Source organism: Astatotilapia calliptera, chromosome 2 (genome assembly GCF_900246225.1).
Source record: "Astatotilapia calliptera chromosome 2, fAstCal1.2, whole genome shotgun sequence".
NCBI classification, from domain to species: Eukaryota; Metazoa; Chordata; class Actinopteri; order Cichliformes; family Cichlidae; genus Astatotilapia; species Astatotilapia calliptera.
In genome coordinates, this window is record NC_039303.1 from 3,583,688 (window position 1) to 3,600,797 (window position 17,110).

A 17,110-nucleotide genomic window follows, 5' to 3' on the forward strand; every position below is an offset into this window, starting at 1 on the left:
ACATCGCGCCGAACAAAGCTTCCGACCCCCAATTAATTGACCGAGCTCCAACTCTTTAATAAGCACAGATATGCATTGTGTATAAAATAGTCATAACTGCTTAAGGCCTTCTTAAAGCTATCTGTTACATTGTTAAAGCCTCGTCTTAGCCTGCGGCTCAAAATAACTTCCTGCTTTCACTTCTGCATACAACTTCCTGTCAGCCTGCAACTCAGTCTTTCTGAAAGAGACACTGTTTAAACCTTTGAATGCAATATCCATGCTGCAGATTATATTATTAATGCAATGACAATTATTTAACAATAGCAGTAAAATAATTTCCCTTCTCGACAGCTTCAAAGTCAGTCACTTCCAAATGCACTTAGCATGATGAAACAACTTTGTAGATAGTGGTACTAACAAAAGGCAGGGGGCAGAGTTGGTTAAGATTTTCATAATGAACTAGAATAGATCACAAACCATGAATTGTAATCGGCTATCTTTTAAACTTCTGTCACAAATCACAGTGATGTCCTGCCTGCACTCTCTTCTTCACCTCACTTGTGCACTGGTTGTTGCTTTGGATGGTTGAAACAAGGTATTCAGACTCATGTTCACTCTCTGTTCCTTGCATCTATCTCACTCTAATCCACACACGTGTTCTGTCTTGCTTTCTGATTTTCATTTCTCTTCTCCACCTGCTCCCTACACTCACTACAGATCACGATGTCATTTGCAAATATCACAGTCCACAGAGAGTCCTGTCTGACCTCATCTGTCAACCTCTCCATCACCACTGAGGCGGCCGTAACTCAGGAGGTAGAGCAGATCATCTACAGTCTGGATGTCAAATATCTAAACTAACCCCAAGTTAAAATGTATGAATGTGTGTGAACATCAGCAGTGGCGTGTCTAGAAAATTTTTGTTGGGGGGGCCAGGTAGGGGCACAGATTTGGAGAAGGGTGGCAGATGTAATTGGCAGATAATGTTAAAAACAATTCTACCAACCGTTAACCATAATTCAATAATCCTATAAACCTAATAACCGAATGCACTTTTAACTCTTATTAGAATGAGATTTTAACCACTACGGTGCAAAGTTTTTAGATACTGCGTTGATAAAGTATAAGAGATACAATCAGTGCTTTGTCAGTGTTTACTCAGCATTCAAGGACATCAATATTTGCATAGTATTTTTACTGACATATAGTGCACATATGTTTTGGGCAAAAACATTTTTGAATATTAAAATACGAACATTTGTAACAAACAATTGACAAATTAGCCAATGCCAATGTAAAACTTTATCTGCCTGTTAAAAAAAAGAAGATAATCTTCTCACAAACTGGTGTTTGATTTTGAAACAGGAAAAAAGTGGGGAAACAAATGAAAAGACTAACATTTGAATAAAACCTGAAAGCAAGTAAATACTTTCTATGCTGCCTTATGGTAAACTTTGGTAATATTGATAAAGAACAACACTGGCTGATGATGAAATACAGTCAGCTGGCATGGTGACACTGCCAGTATAACCTGCAGGGCTGGACTGGGACAGAAAATCTGGCATTTTGACTACAGACCGGCCCACCAGGTATTAAAGCCATAAAGACTTTGAATGAAAACAAATGCTGTTGTGACAGTGATGTACAGTCTTGTTGGTATATGTATGATTTCTATACATTTTACGTCAGATAAAAACTTTGGTTGTAAGATTTAGATAATTTTTTTTCCTTCTTTTTTTTCTCTTTTTTCTCTTTTTTTCCCCTTTCCCCCCCTTTTTTTCCTTTTTTTCCCCTTTTTTTTCCTTCTTTTTTTTCTCTTTTTTCCCTTTTTTTTTCCTTTTTTTTTTTCCAAAAAAAAAAGATTTAGATAATTATTTAATAAAAGCTAGATATTTTAAATGAGAATAAGAAAGAAAAGTATTTCTTTGTGCCCCCTTTCCCTGTTAATGCCCTACCTGGCTCCCTGGCAAAAATTTGCTAGATCCACCCCTGCACAGTTACCAGCTGTCATCTGCTTAGAAAAGGATCCTGGTGTTATTTGTCTCTCAGAAACAGTTCATAACTTCAACTCATTCATGTCACCTAAAAGGTAAACCTGTTTCTCCATCACCTGTTCAGCTCTGATGATTTAGTAAGGACATCTCCTGGTTTCATCTTCATGTTTCCCTCTCACCACATATACAAACCGATATCATGACCAGCAGCTTTACAGCTGTGGCTCCAGCAAACATCAGCTTTTACTAGAAATTAATATTAAATAAATTCTAACAACAGCTGATCAAGCTTAAACGTGCTGCTGTTGTTTAGCGCGACATCTGCTGGTTTCCTCTTTCTGGCGCAAAGTGGGCGATAAACAAACAAGAGAGAAAAGCCGATCAGCTGATCATTGATCAGTTTCATGATTGAAGTAGAAACAGGAGAGGGAGGGGGGAGAGAATGAAAGAAGAAGAGGCAGCTGTGCAGCGTAACGACAGAATAACTCCAGCTTTGTGTCTTTTTCCATTCTAGCTAAAGTTCGGGACAAACTGCGTCTCTTCTCAGCTCAATACGAAACGTGTAATATTTTCTCTGAATTAGGGACCATTCCATTTTTTTAAGGAGCCGTTGGCAACTCTACTAACCTTATGAATAAAATAAAGTTCACTATCAGTAACATCACCCACCTAAATACTCCATCAAGCTGGCTAGAACGCAGTACGAGTTATTGCAACTGACGGTAAAAAGTCAGCACAACGAAAATATACTGCACCTAAACTTAGTTTATATCTGACCCAGATAGACTGCAGGTCATAACTTCTTACCTGAAGTTCAGTTCACCTGACACTCGGACTGGCGGCTGCCTCGGGGCTCTCCTCCTGCCTCCCCTTCCCTCATCCACCTGCTGGCCTCTGTGGAAGCCCCGCCATAGCCACCACCAAACAACGGAGTTATTTTTACACATCTGCCAACATCTGGCCAGCCCACCACCTGTCATTGTTCATGCCATTACAAAAAAAATTAAAAAAAATAAGTCACCGGGCATATGCCCGGTATGCCCGATGGCCAGTCCAGCTATGTTAACCTGCAACCAAATCTGCAGCTCCATACAGCAATGTTACGACTTAGATTATATCTTATAACTCATAACTCTTATGTTAGCTCCCCTCAGTAGCCTACTGTCTGAAATATTCGACGGCTGCAATAATTCTTTAAGTGTTATTTTCTCCTTGGTATTCTAATTTCACCGAAGTTTACTAAACTCAACAAACTTAATATTACTTACCGGGACATTTATTCTGTCATCATTTTCTTTCACCGAAAAATTGTTTCCTGCAGTGTCGTCTTTCGTGCTTGGCTCTCCTACCTTTGCTAACGTGATGCACATAGCGCAGAAGTCGATGCTGCATTCACTTACACTCGGATATCTGAGCTTCACCGTGAAAACATAATCGTACATTTGATTGAATTTTATTGTTTTACCTTTGGGGTGGCACCTGGGGTGGCCAGTCTGGTTGGGGGGGTGGCCTGTGCCCCCCCAGGCCACCCCGCTGGACACGCCATTGAATATCAGATCAATCGAAACCACGGCGTGGGTGCAGTTTTCTCTGTGGTGGGGTCGGGTGGGCTGTCCAGGGCTCTGTGGGGCCAGGCGGCGCTGCTGAACTGGGCCCCAGTCCGGATGGGCCTGGGCCCCCTTTCCCTGGTAGGTTGCAGAGTATGGGGGTGCCTACTGGGGTCAGCGAGGGAACTGGCCTCAGCGAGGGGTCACTTGCCCCTCCCTTCCTTCCCTCCCCATCTCCAGCTGCCTCCCTCTTCCCGCTCCACCACAATCACCCACACATGCAGGGCCTTGGGATAAAGGTGTGTCACCAGGGTGCAGGGGAGGCATTCCCCCTCTGTCCCCTTCTGGCTGCCTGTGTCTCAATTTTATCTCACAACTTAGACATTCACATTACTCTCATTACTTTCATAACACATACATATAGGATCTTGGGGGTGGGCACGCTACACGGACTCCAAAAGACCATCAGGGTGTACACCTCACCCCTGGCGTCGTTGCCCACCTCTCAATTTTAAATACACGTAGACATTGAGGGCTAGCAGGAGGGACCATGCGCTTACCTGCTGCTCTCTGGCAGGTAGCTCCATGCCCTCCTGGGTTTTAAATGCACCTTAGAACACACATGCATCAACACTACAATGAGCGGGTGGAGGGAGGTTTGGAGTCTTCTCTCACCCCCATTCTCTGCGGCCTGCTGGAGCGGGGGGGCTAGGAGGAGTTGGCCGTCCGACTGTGGTCTGGAATGTGGGGCCTCCCTGCTGCTGCGGAGTCGGGGCGGTCTGCCTCCCCCCACCGCAGGGAAAAGGGTAACACCACCTGGGTCTGGGTGCAGTTCCCCCTCCAGGGGCAAGGGTACCTAGACCCAGTTCTTAGAGTACGCTTGGGGAATGTGATCGTGTGTACAGCGTCTCTTTATGTCTGTCTCCACGTTGGTTGAGTGTGGAGTAAGTGCATATGAGAGCATGAGGGTGGGAATGGATGTTTGTGTTTGTGTGTGCCTGTATGTCTGTGTCTATATGTCAGGTTGGGTATCAGACGCCACCTCTCTGGGGACATCTCAGGCCCTCCAAGGTTTGGAGGCCTATCTCCCCCCACCACCACTCCCCCTGCCAGTGGCTGATGCCCTCAGACATCGGTGCATTGGTGGTTCTTTGTGTCCGGGGGTGGGCGTCCAGGTACACACCGGCTCACTCCTTGGTGGCTGCTTGTCGGGGCCTGGAGCCTGGGGCTCGCTTGGGCCACCTTGGGGGTGGGGTGCCCCCGGCCTCTCGGCATGGGGCTTGGTCACTCAGGCACAGCGGGCTGCTGGCGGAGCTCACGGGCACGTCACTGCAACCCCCCCTGGCTTCTGCTCTGCGGCTGCTGAGTGAGCCCTCATCTGGGACTCTCCTCAGCTCTTTCTGGGACAGTGGCGCGGCTGCCCCTCTGTTGGTCTTCCTTGGTCTCTTGTGTTCTGGGGGCCTCTGGATGTCTGGAGTTTTGATCTCCTCCATACCTGCTTCATGCCCTGGAGGACGGGGCTGTGGCCCCCCCCCCACACCCTCTAGCAGATCATTACATGAAGGAACCTTTTAAATACAAGCGTGTCCATGCTTACAGGTGTACACACGGGTGCTCACACACTACACCCTTTTTGGCTCCTACCTCAAAGCACACTGTGCGCTGTCGATCTTACGTGCTGCAAAATAATGTTTAATATTTAGTATTTACTGTTATATTCCCATATATCATCGTGATGTTGTTTATTATGTTGCCCTTTTTTTTTCTTCTGCTTGTTTTCTCTTTTTTCTTTCTCAACAGGTGATCCAGGTGATTGATATATGCATTTTTTGTCTGCTTATTTTGTTTTTTTTTTTGCCCTTTTTCCCCATCCCTCTTTTCCGCTGTTTTCCTCTTTCTTTCTCCCCTTTCTTTTCCCCAGTCAAGTCTGTCCTGTAAGTGAAAATAAAATAAACAATAAAAGGTGACTCAAATAGACCAATATGGCAAGGCTGGGATGGTCCATTTGGTAAATCCGTTGGGCACCTTTCTTTGCCTTTAGACAATAATTCTGATGGCAAAAAAGCCAAACGGGACAGGCAAAGAAGAAGAAGAAAGAAACCACGTAAGAATACAAAACAGTGCTTGTATCAATGGGTGAATGAGCCAAGTTGTATAAAGCTCTTTCAGAATCAGAATCAGAAAGACTTTATTTAAAATGGTGACTGCTGAATCTACTACTCACATTCTGAAACGGGACAATCTGGAGTCCAATGCTGGATACATGGGATCGCCTAATGACATCAGAAGTTTTGTGCAGAGGCCCGAAAGTGTCATATGCTGTTGGAGTGTCTGGTCGGGCATGGTCCAGGTTCCTGTCATCCGTCCTTTGGGGTGGAGTTGGCCAGCTCATCACCTGTTTTCAATCTCCGGGGCTCCACCTAGAGGGTTTTTAAGCCAGCACTGCCTGCCACTCCTCGCCAGTTCGTCCTGCTACCATCTGTGGTAAACTTGGCCTCCTCTGTGCTCAGACTCTGTATACCTGGATCATGGTTTAATGTGTTTTCTGTCTCCTGCATTCTTCAGATTCATCACCCGTCGCACTCACCAGTAGTGCTGGTTCCGTCTCCATCCTGTTTTTCCGTCTGCTCGGAACCCAAGGACCACATACACAACTTCTCCTCAGCCTGCCCTTCAGTCCATACTCTCCACCTCCTTGGAATCTGGACCGGACTCTCCACACTCTCGATCCTCTCTGGAATGCTCCCATGGCAGCCTTTTCCCCGCTTAATAACCAGGGTCTCCAAAAAGTTCCCGTTCGAGTTCTCCCTGTGCTCTACACCTGTTTCCCCGCCCACGGATTTCCCTTAGTTTCTGCGAATGGTTTCTGTTAAACCCAGTTCTGTTCACGTTTTTGTTCCTTCTAATAAATTATACATAGTTCAAGCAATTGAGTCTGCTTTTGAGTCCACCGCATCCTTGTCTGTGACAGAAAGGGACTCACAGCCATGTATGTTAGCTCCATACACCCCAATTCTGGTGTGTTTTCGTGCTGACGAATGTTTAAAATATCGCCTTTTTTAAATGCATGCCTTTGGGCTTTATTTCTGTGGAGGTCAACGTGCATTATTGAAGTCTCCATTTTTTTGTTTTTTATTTTTCTCGTTTTTGTGTGTGTGCGAGAGAGAGGGAGACTGTCAACTGGTGGTGTGGCTCACATTACAGGCTGACTTTGTGGATCTAACCTGTGCAAAAAAAATATTTTTCAGAATGCATTTATTTATTTATTGATGAAACGTGTTGGAGAATAGATCCTGTGTCTGAAATAGATACGTTCCTATTTTTTATTATCGTTTTTTCAGTTTTGTAAATGTTTGTATATAACTTTTTTTTGGATTAAAGAAAGACGATGAAAAAAAAAAAGTTATAATAAGTTGCATATATCGGACACCCAGTTCAAGTATTGACACTTTTAATGAATGGATAGAAAAAACGTTTGCTTCGGTGAACCAAAAATTACTATTTATCTGTGGTGATTTTAATATTGATTTGCTAAATCCAACAAGGTTAAAAGCCATTGATGACTTTACTGACACGATGTACAGCTTATCACTATATCCAACAATAACGAAGCCAAGCAGAATAACATTACATAGCGCCACTATTATTGACAACATTTTTACTAATGCCATGGATTTCCAAATTAATAGTGGCCTGCTTGTCTGTGATATAACTGACCACTTACCAGTTTTTACTTTGTGTGACTGTGGGTTCCCCTGGATTTTCCCCGGACCCCTGCCCCCCTCACCTTTTGTACATAGCACTGCCCCGCACCCTTGTAAATAGCACTGCCCCGTATCTGTGTATATACACTCCTTGGACATTGTTCTGTAATAAATTCTCTTGTGTACATCATCCCCGGAGTCCTGCGCGTGAGTCCACCTTGTACGTCGTGACAAAAACCAAAATTTCCAGAAGCCTCGCAGTTTTGAACAAAGTGAAACAATTCCTTGATAAAGATGCACTTCGTACTCTGTACTGTACCCTGGTTCTTCCATATCTTACATATTGTGTGGAAGTGTGGGGAAATACATATAAAAATACAACTAATCCATTAGTCACAGTACAGAAACGAGCACTGCGTATTATTCACAAGGCTGGTTATCTAGATCATACTCACAAATTCTTTCTTCAGGCAAAGTTACTTAAATTCCAGGATCTGGTTAATTACAATACATCCATAATTTTGTATAAAGCTTTTACTAAACTTTTACCGGCAAATTTACAAACTAGATTTGAAATTCGAGAAAAGGTTTATAATGTGAGAGGCTTTGGAGAATTCAAATTACCCAGAACTCGAACAACCCATAAAGGTTTTTGTGTGTCTGTATGTGGTGTGAAAATCTGGAACAGTCTGAGTTTACAACTGAAACAATGCAAAAATATTCATAGATTTAAATTTCTCTACAAAGAGTTGGTCTGGTCACAGTATACTCAATGATGGTTTTTAGTGTGCTCTGTAATGTCTGTTCTCTTACCATTGCTGGTATGGATTCCAAGAGAGAAAAAAATAATAATAATAAATAAAGAAGAGTGTGCGTATGTATGTATATATACGTGCATGTGTGTGTAGATATATATGTATGTATGTATGTATATGTATGTGTGTTTGTTACTTGTAATTATTACTGCCTGTTACCTGTGGTAATGCAATTTATAATTTATATATTCTGTATTCAGTTATGAAGGCTCTAATTGTTGTTTGCGAGCTGCCGCTTAGATGCTTGTATCTGCCCGGGGCTGTTGATGGGTCTGTATGCAATGATGGGCGTAGCTGCGGGAAGTTTATTGTTTTTTTTGTTGATGAGTGAGTATAGGGGTGGGATTTAATACGTTTTCTTCGTCCCACTCCTTTTTCAGGCAATTTTTGTTTTTGTTTTGTGCATTTTATATTCAATATAGGTATTGTTGTGCCTGAAAATGAACAAATAAATGAATGAAATGAAATGAACGTTGAAGATAAGGACAAGAACTGGCAATAAGAGTGAGATAATAGCGCTTTGAGCGCTCAGTAGAGTAGAAAACCCCGAGGCTTTCATTATTATATCTGGAGACTTTAACCATGCCACACTGGACTCTACTCTGGCTGCTTTTCACCAGTTTGTGAATTGTCCCACAAGGAGCAACAGGACAATTGACCTACTGTATGCTAATGTGAGAGATGCATACAGAGCCACCCCCCTCCCCCCACTAGGGAAGTCAGACCACAACCTGGTTTACCTACAGCCACAATACACACCCCTCGTCCAAAGGCAGCCTGTCACAACGCGCTCCATCCGGAGATGGACCCCAGAAAAGGAGGATGCTCTGAGAGACTGCTATGACACCACAGACTGGGATGTGCTCCTGAGCCCACATGGTGAGGACATAGAGGGGGCGACACACTGTCTTACAGACTACCTCAACTTTTGTGTGGACACAGTCGCCCCTGCTAAGACGGTACGGTGTTATCCTAATAACAAACCGTGGGTAACACAGGAAGTCAAAGCTGTCCTCAACATGAAGAAGAAGGCTTTCAGGAGCAAAGTGAAGGAGGAGATGAAGGCAGCACAGCGGGAGGTGAAACGCTGCCTGAGGGAAGCAAAGGACACCTACAGGAGGAAGGTGGAGAAGAAGTTGGAGAGGAACAATATGAGGGAGGTCTGGAATGGTGTGAAAACCATCACAGGCCATAACACCAAGAAAAGCACAGTGGGGGGGACTGTGGAGAAGGCAAACGAACTCAACAACTTCTTCAACAGGTTTGACCGGCCCACAACCCCCCCACCCTCACCCTCACCTTCACTACAGAGTCCTCTCCCCACTCTCCTGCCTCCCTCGCTTCCCCCCCTTCCTGACACCATGACACCCCCCTCCTCCAATCCCTCTCTCAGCAGCAAGACATCTCCCCCCCTCCCCTCCTCCCAAACATCTCCCAGTGTCACAGTGGATCAGGTCAGGAGACAACTGAGGAAGCTTCGCCCCAGAAAGGCAGCAGGCCCAGACAAGGTGTGTCCTAGGATGCTAAAGGCGTGTGCTGCTGAACTTGGGGAGCCGCTACAACGAGTCTTCAACCTCAGTCTGCGACTGGGGAGAGTGCCCGCCCTATGGAAGACATCCTGCATCGTCCCGGTCCCCAAAAGGAACCGGCCCAATGAGCTGAATGACTTCCGACCGGTGGCACTGACGTCACATCTTATGAAGACTCTAGAGCGGCTCTTCCTCAACCTCCTCCGACCACAGGTACAACATGCCCAGGACCCACTACAGTTTGCATACAAGGCGGGTGTCGGAGTGGAGGATGCCATCCTGTACCTCCTACACAGAGCCCACTCACACCTGGATGGGGGAAAAGGCACGGTCAGGATCCTGTTTCTTGACTTTTCCAGTGCCTTTAATACCATCCGGCCCTGTATGCTTCAGGAAAAACTGAACAGGATGGAGGTGGACCCCTGCCTGGTGGCTTGGATCTCCGACTACCTCACCGACAGACCACAGTACATCAGGCTGAAGGACATCACGTCTGACACAGTGGTCAGCAGCACAGGAGCACCACAGGGAACTGTGCTGTCCCCTCTTCTCTTCACCCTGTACACCTCTGACTTCTGCTACAACTCTGAATTATGCCATATTCAGAAGTTTGCAGATGACACGGCCATCATGGGGTGTATCTGGGATGATCAGGAAGAGGAGTACAGAAGTCTGGTGAGGAACTTTGTCGCATGGAGTCACACAAACCACCTGCAACTCAACACCTCAAAGACTAAGGAACTGGTTGTGGACTTCGGGAGGTCCAGAGAAGGTCCACTGCCAGTTCAGATAGAGGGGGAGGAGGTGGAGGTGGTCAACAAGTACCTCGGGCTGTGGGTGGACAATAAACTGGACTGGTCATGCAACACAGAGCACCTGTATAAAAAAGCCCAAAGCCGACTGTACTTCCTCAGGAGGCTGAGGTCTTTTAACATCTGCAGGAAGCTCCTGAGGATGTTTTACCAGTCGGTGGCTGCTGGAGTACTTTTCTATGCTGTGGTGTGCTGGGGGAGCAGCACAGCAAAGAGGGACTCATCCAGGCTGGAGAAACTGATCAGGAGGGCTAGCTCTGTGGTCGGCATGAAGCTGGACACTCTGGTGACAGTGGCAGAGAAAAGGACATTAAAGAAACTGATGGACATTATGGACAATGCTGGGCATCCTCTGCACACGGCCATAAACAATCAGAAGAGTCTGTTCAGTGACAGGTTGCTTCTCCCCAAGACAAGAACCAACAGACTTAAAAACTCCTTTGTCCCACACGCCATCAGACTGTTTAACTCCTCTCTGGAGGGGAGAGGGAGGGGAAACAGGAGGACAAAGGAGGGGGGAACAACTAAGCTGTAGTGCCTCTTCACCTCACTGTACAATACCTTGTGCAATACTTTTTGTAAATAGTCAACAGTGCAATAGACTCAATACTTGAAATGTGCAATTCACTTGTATTTTTATTTTTTATTCCTATTTATTCTATTTATCCCCTTTGTATATTTTATTTATATTTGTCTCTGTATTTATATATGTGTGTGTGTATATATATATATAACAGTTCTGTAACTGTAACTTCGGTCGTTGCTGTGCTTTTTTTGGAAGTCGAATTTCCCAGAGGAACCCACCCGAGGGATTAATAAAGTTCTATCTTATCTTATCTTATCTTATCTTATCTTATCTTATCTTATCTTATCTTATCTTATCTTATCTTATCTTATCTTATCTTATCTTATCTTAAAAGCACTAGAAAGGAACCGGTCTATTGCAAAGATGAACTGGATATGGGCAATTTTCACTTTTATCTCTTTCTTGATGATCCACATGTTTGATTCAGCAAACATTTTATGGCAGATACCCTCACTGACATACATCATAAACCATCACACGATGGTTCAGACACACGCAGACATGTCTGTTGATCCATCCATCCATTCATTCGGTTCCACTTATCCTTTTCAGGGTCGCAGGGGGTGCTGGAGCCTATCCCAGCTGTGAGAGGCGGGGTACACCCTGGGCAGGTCGCCAGTCTGTCAAAGGGCTAACACACAGGGATAGACAACCATTCATACTCACATTCACACCTATGGACAATTTTCAATTAACCTATCCCAGACAGAAAGACCCCGGCCTGATGGTGGAATTGAACTCAGGACTTTCTTGCCGTGCAACAACAGTGCTGACCACCGTGCCACATGAGGAATTTGGTGTGGTGTTTGTTGATGATCAAAAAAATTCAGAGGCAAAAAGTGTGTTCATATTTCTCACCCCTGGGGATGGAAATTGATAAGAATTGAGCAATTCCGATTCCATTAAGATAAGATAAGACGTTATTGATCCCACAACGGGGAAACTTTTGCGTCACCTCAGCTCAGGTACAGATATCAGAAGGAAATACAAAAATACAAATAAGTACAATCAATGAAAAAAAGTAAGATAATACACTATATACAATGGTAGCACACACAGTATGTGATTATGGATATAGTTGGAAATATGGAAGACAAAAACTATATAGCTTGATATAGCTATTGTACCACTACTATTCCTGTTTATAGACATGTACACACACACATGTACACACTAAATATACATATGTATACATATACATACATATATACCTGCACATGTCCATGCACATAGAAGGTCCATTATGCATGAAGTGGTGACCGTGGATGTTCACAGTGTCCAGTGACTTATGACATCGTGATTGAGGAGTTATAGTCTAACTGCTGTTGGGATGAATGATCTGTGAAAGCGCTCCTTCCTGCAGCAAGGGTGTTTCAGTCTCTGACTAAAGGAGCTGCTCAGCCCACTCACAGACTCATGCAGTGGGTGATGTGGGTTGTTCATGATGGATGTCAGTTTTACTAACATACTCCCCTCACCAACCACCTCCACAGACTCCAGGGGGCATCCCAGCACGGAGCTAGACCTCCGCACCAGTTTGTCAATCCTGCTCCTGTCCCTGTCCGTGCATCCACTCCCCCCAGCAGGCCACTGCTGGGGGAGTGTTGAAGTGTGTTTATTTAATTGATTGGCTATGGCAAAAAGTATTCAGATCCTAGTAGAAGTACCAGCACAGTAAAGTTCAAAATCAGTACCACTATCTATCAATGAGCCATACATATTACACTGTCTATTAAAAACAATGGCCATTAGTACTCTTCACAGAGAGTTGTGACCAGTATAGAAGTTCCAGTCAATTTACCATGAACTTACATGGCACCTTTCTCCTCAAGCTGAGCACTCGAGGCACTTTTCTGGTGAAAAATATAAAAATATAAAATAATAATAATGGATTGGATTTATATAGCGCTTTTCAAGGCACCCAAAGCGCTTTACAATACCACTATTCATTCACTCTCACATTCATACACTGGTGGAGGCAAGCTACAGTTGTAGCCACAGCTGCCCTGGGGCAGACTGACAGAAGCGAGGCTGCCATATCGCGCCATCGGCCCCTCTGGCCAACACCAGTAGGCAAGTAGGGTAAAGTGTCTTGCCCAAGGACACAACGACCAGGACAGAGAGCCCATGGATCGAACCGGCGACCTTCCGGTTAGAGATGCGATTCCCAACCCCCGGAGCCACGGTCGCCCTGCCTGCTCAGACCAGCAGGCAGCTATACTATCCTGACTATAATGGAAATGTAAGCAGTACTCTGAAAGTAGAAATATGAAGCATTCCAAATAGTCAGTATATGATTATGCTTCATCAGTATCAGTGAAAACCTTTCCATGGGAAGCATCAGTCAGCACTGGTGTGGACATACAGACACTGTTCGATTACATGCGTGCACAAACATGAAGGGTTCGTCTTGGATTTCACAGAATGAGCTCCGCTGGCTCAGTGCCATCCAGATGCTGTCCTTTCTGTTGATTAGCACAATTTCACAGTTCATGTGAAAGTCATCTAAAAACCAATTAAAACAGGTTCACGCTACATTCCTCCTCATTTCCACACATCACAGGAACTGCCAGCAGAATTAAAAGGTAAGATCTGGTAATTACCTGCAAACCGGCCAAAAAAAATCAGATCTATTATGTGATTTTTCTACTGAGCTTATCACAGCCTTATCAGGCTGCAGAATGATTACAGAGCAAAACCCTGTGATGAAAAATGAGGACAAAATAGAAAAAGGGATTCTTAATACCAGAAAAAAAGCAGGTGTGCACACAGACATGCTGGCACTCCCTGGTTACTGAGGTGATTGTTGATTCTGGATAAAATCTCCTTAGGCATGCTCCTTCTCCTGGCAGCAACAGACGGGCTGAAAGATGAAAGGATGAATGGAAGTGTGGTGAAATGAAACCGGGAGACGAGATGAAAGAGAGGAGGCCAAGTGTGCAAGATTTAGTGACAGGTTTTCATCATCTCAGCTTTTTTTTCTTCAGATTTTACGGATTAATGGGCCATCACCTCACAGTCCTGATTAGTTGGGTTTACTCTGCTCATTTACAGTAGCTGAGAGCATTTCATGGGCTGATACTGCCAAGGGATGTTCATTATGTATGTGTGACAGCACAAATTCATATACTCGAGGTACTGGCCATTCATTTTCTAACACTCTTTGCAAACAGTAGCTTGTTATTATTATTATTATTATTATTATTATTATTATTATTATTATTATTATTACGAGTTTGTTTGTTTTTAAATTCAACTCAAATAACGAGAGGCAAACAGTTAAAATGATTATGATTTGCTGCTGCTTATGTTTACATTAATTTAGCTAATTAAATTATTTTTTCCATATATGAAGTTTTACTGTGTTTTTCTTCAGAAATTAAAAAAAAAGTTAATTGTGAATATGTATGTTTATGTCATGTGGCAGGACCCAAAGGCTCCGGATTAAGAATGAGCAGCGTTGTTGGTATTCCAAAGGAGAAGAACTTGAGTCGAAGGAAAAACTCGCAGGGCAAACAAACACGCAAGGATACAACAATAGCTGTGTCCCTCTTCATGTATCCTTCCTGTGAAGAGTTTTGGATTATTTACTCCTGATGTTTTGTTTCCTCCTAATTCTGCATGTTCTCAACAACAAAGCTGCTTTTAAATGTAATTCTCATCTTCTGAGTCCTGCATTCTGGGTCCAACTGACACAGCTGACCATGACGCAAATATATTTACACTACCAGTCAGAAGTTTTAGAACGCCCCAGTTTTTCCAGTTTTTTATTGAAAATTCTGCAGTTTAACGTCTGATAGCACTCTGAAATCAAAGCTGTCTCTCTTCCATTGTTAATTGCCTTTTTCTCAGCATTTCTGTACCAACACTACTTTCTGCAGTACAGTACTATTCAGCTGGTGCTCACGAGGGTATGGTACCACAGCGTGCTCCACCTTTTGCCCGGTAGTGTACGTATTACACTTCAAATAATGTAATTATTCATAATTAAAAATGTTCTCTCTGAAGTATTTCCATGTGATTTTGGAGATATAAGCCTGATAGGAATCGAAAATATGAAACTATGAAGTTATATTACCTCATTATAAGCTGCTTATTGCCTTTGATCGGGTCACCAAATTAGCATTGGACTCCATTACTTGCACAGGTATTACCATTAATAGCAAATGAATATATTATAATTTATTACTGTATTATTACTAAATGGTTTTGCTTCATGGAAGCTTTAAATGGTTCACCATTATTTTATGTTATTTCTGATTTCATAAAACCCTGTTACATACACCTCTCTTTATTTGTTGCTCATAAAAAAGGATTATTTTGGTAATTACATGGTAAGATAGATAATAGTGCCACAGATGCAGAGAGTGCAAAAACTGTGATGAAAAACAAAGAAAAGTAACAACAGTAATAACAAGACTGACATTGTGTATGAATTGTGCACATTGCATTAATAAAATGTTTTGTTGTGTTTGTTGTTTTAAAAATGTCTTCATGAAGGTCTAATGGAAGTCTGTGTGGGATCCCGTGCCTGTCGCAGAGAGCAGAGTGATCATACAGTTTTACTGAGAATGGCAGGAGTGCTTTCCTCATGTGTTCTTTGTGGCAGCGAGGTGGAATCAGTCTAAGAGAGAAGGAGGTCTGCTGCCTCAGTAGTGTGGCGTGGAGTGGGTATAATGGGATGTCCATGTGCATCCATTCTGTGTCTGACAAACATGATCCTAAATATCTCTGTAGGTTCTCAGTCATCCAGTACATGTAGCAGGTTTATCAGAGAAACTCAGGAGTTTTCTCCAAACATCCCAGTGTACTTCAGACACAGCCACACACTCAGATACAAACTGGTTCATCCTAAAGACAGAAGTCCCAAATGCAAACTAAATAATGTAGTGTATGCTGAGGAGTGCTCTGACCTACACTGGAGAAACCAAACAGCCACGTCATAAATGCATGGCACAACATAGAGGAGTCACTGCAAGCCTCATCTCTACAAGTGCGTCTAAAGGTCAAAGGTCACTCTCTGAGGATTTTCAACAGAGAAGACAGATGATTTGAAAGAGGAGTGAAAGAAGCATCTATGTCCACTGTGAACGACCATCTTTGAACAGAGGGCGGGGCTTACTCACCAAATGTCTGCCATGTATAATCCAGTTGTCAAATCCCTTCCCAGACGCCTTAATGCCCACTCGCATTTTGTTTCAGTTGATCTTAATAGGTCACATGATACAGCGGTTTCACTCGAAATCTCTGCTGACAATGACACCCTTTTTTACACCTTGGCTCATGTGATCAGGCACATGATCAATAGTTGATCAATGACCCTCTTACGGCACAACTCCCACTAGGGCTTAAAAATCTGGGACTCTCTGCATTTGGTGTTTGAACTATGGGCACTCAGAACCAGTCCAAACTGTAAAAGTGATCTGGTGCTACATGATTTTGACCAATGATTTTTAAATGCACAGTATTTTTTTTATAGTCTAAAAATCAGACAAATGGACTTTGAAAAACTTGTGAAAGTCAGAGCAGACAGATTGAAAAAGATGCTTATGGGGAGTAATGAGGTTTCAGTTTGCTGAAGAATGGCTCGAGTGATAAGAAAAAAGAAATCAGAACAATGAGCAAGAAGGAGAAAGTGGAGATTAAGAAGCGAGAAACACAGACGGAGGGAGCAATTTAGAGACCGAATATTCTGAGCATCTGTTGTTGAAGTTGATGACAATACCTCATTATTGTAGTCATTAGGCAGGCAGGGAATGAAAGAAGGAAAAGGCAGAGGGAACGATGAAGATTAAAGAGGATATAAAGTGAAGAATAGAGAAAATGTATTAGACACATTCCCATTACAGGCAGACGATTCAAGACTTCACCTGCTTTCTTATTTTCTCAACAGAAAAGAATTTAGAATTTTTAAAGTAAGAACAAGACATTATTGATTTCTCTGGTGAAAAAGGCTTTCTAGAGCAAACTCTGAAAGGAAACAGGAAGTATAAAGTGAGCAATAAACAAAGAACCAGAGCAGCATGGTAAAACACACACAGAAGCAAATGAAAGGCGTAATTATAGAGCATGAACATTTACTGCAGGGTTATGGAAATGTGTGCTGCCAAATGTATAGAAAGAAGAGTAACCATCTGCAGT

At 43.4% G+C, this 17,110-nt stretch overlaps 1 long non-coding RNA gene across 1 annotated transcript; it reads left to right on the top strand.

Moving 5' to 3' along the window:
* The first annotated feature begins 5,854 nt into the window (after nt 1–5,854).
* On the top strand, nt 5,855–6,446 carry LOC113030497 (uncharacterized). Its single transcript, XR_003273590.1, has 2 exons — nt 5,855–6,007; nt 6,089–6,446. It is a non-coding gene; the product is annotated as an uncharacterized LOC113030497 (long non-coding RNA).
* The last annotated feature ends 10,664 nt before the right edge of the window (nt 6,447–17,110 follow it).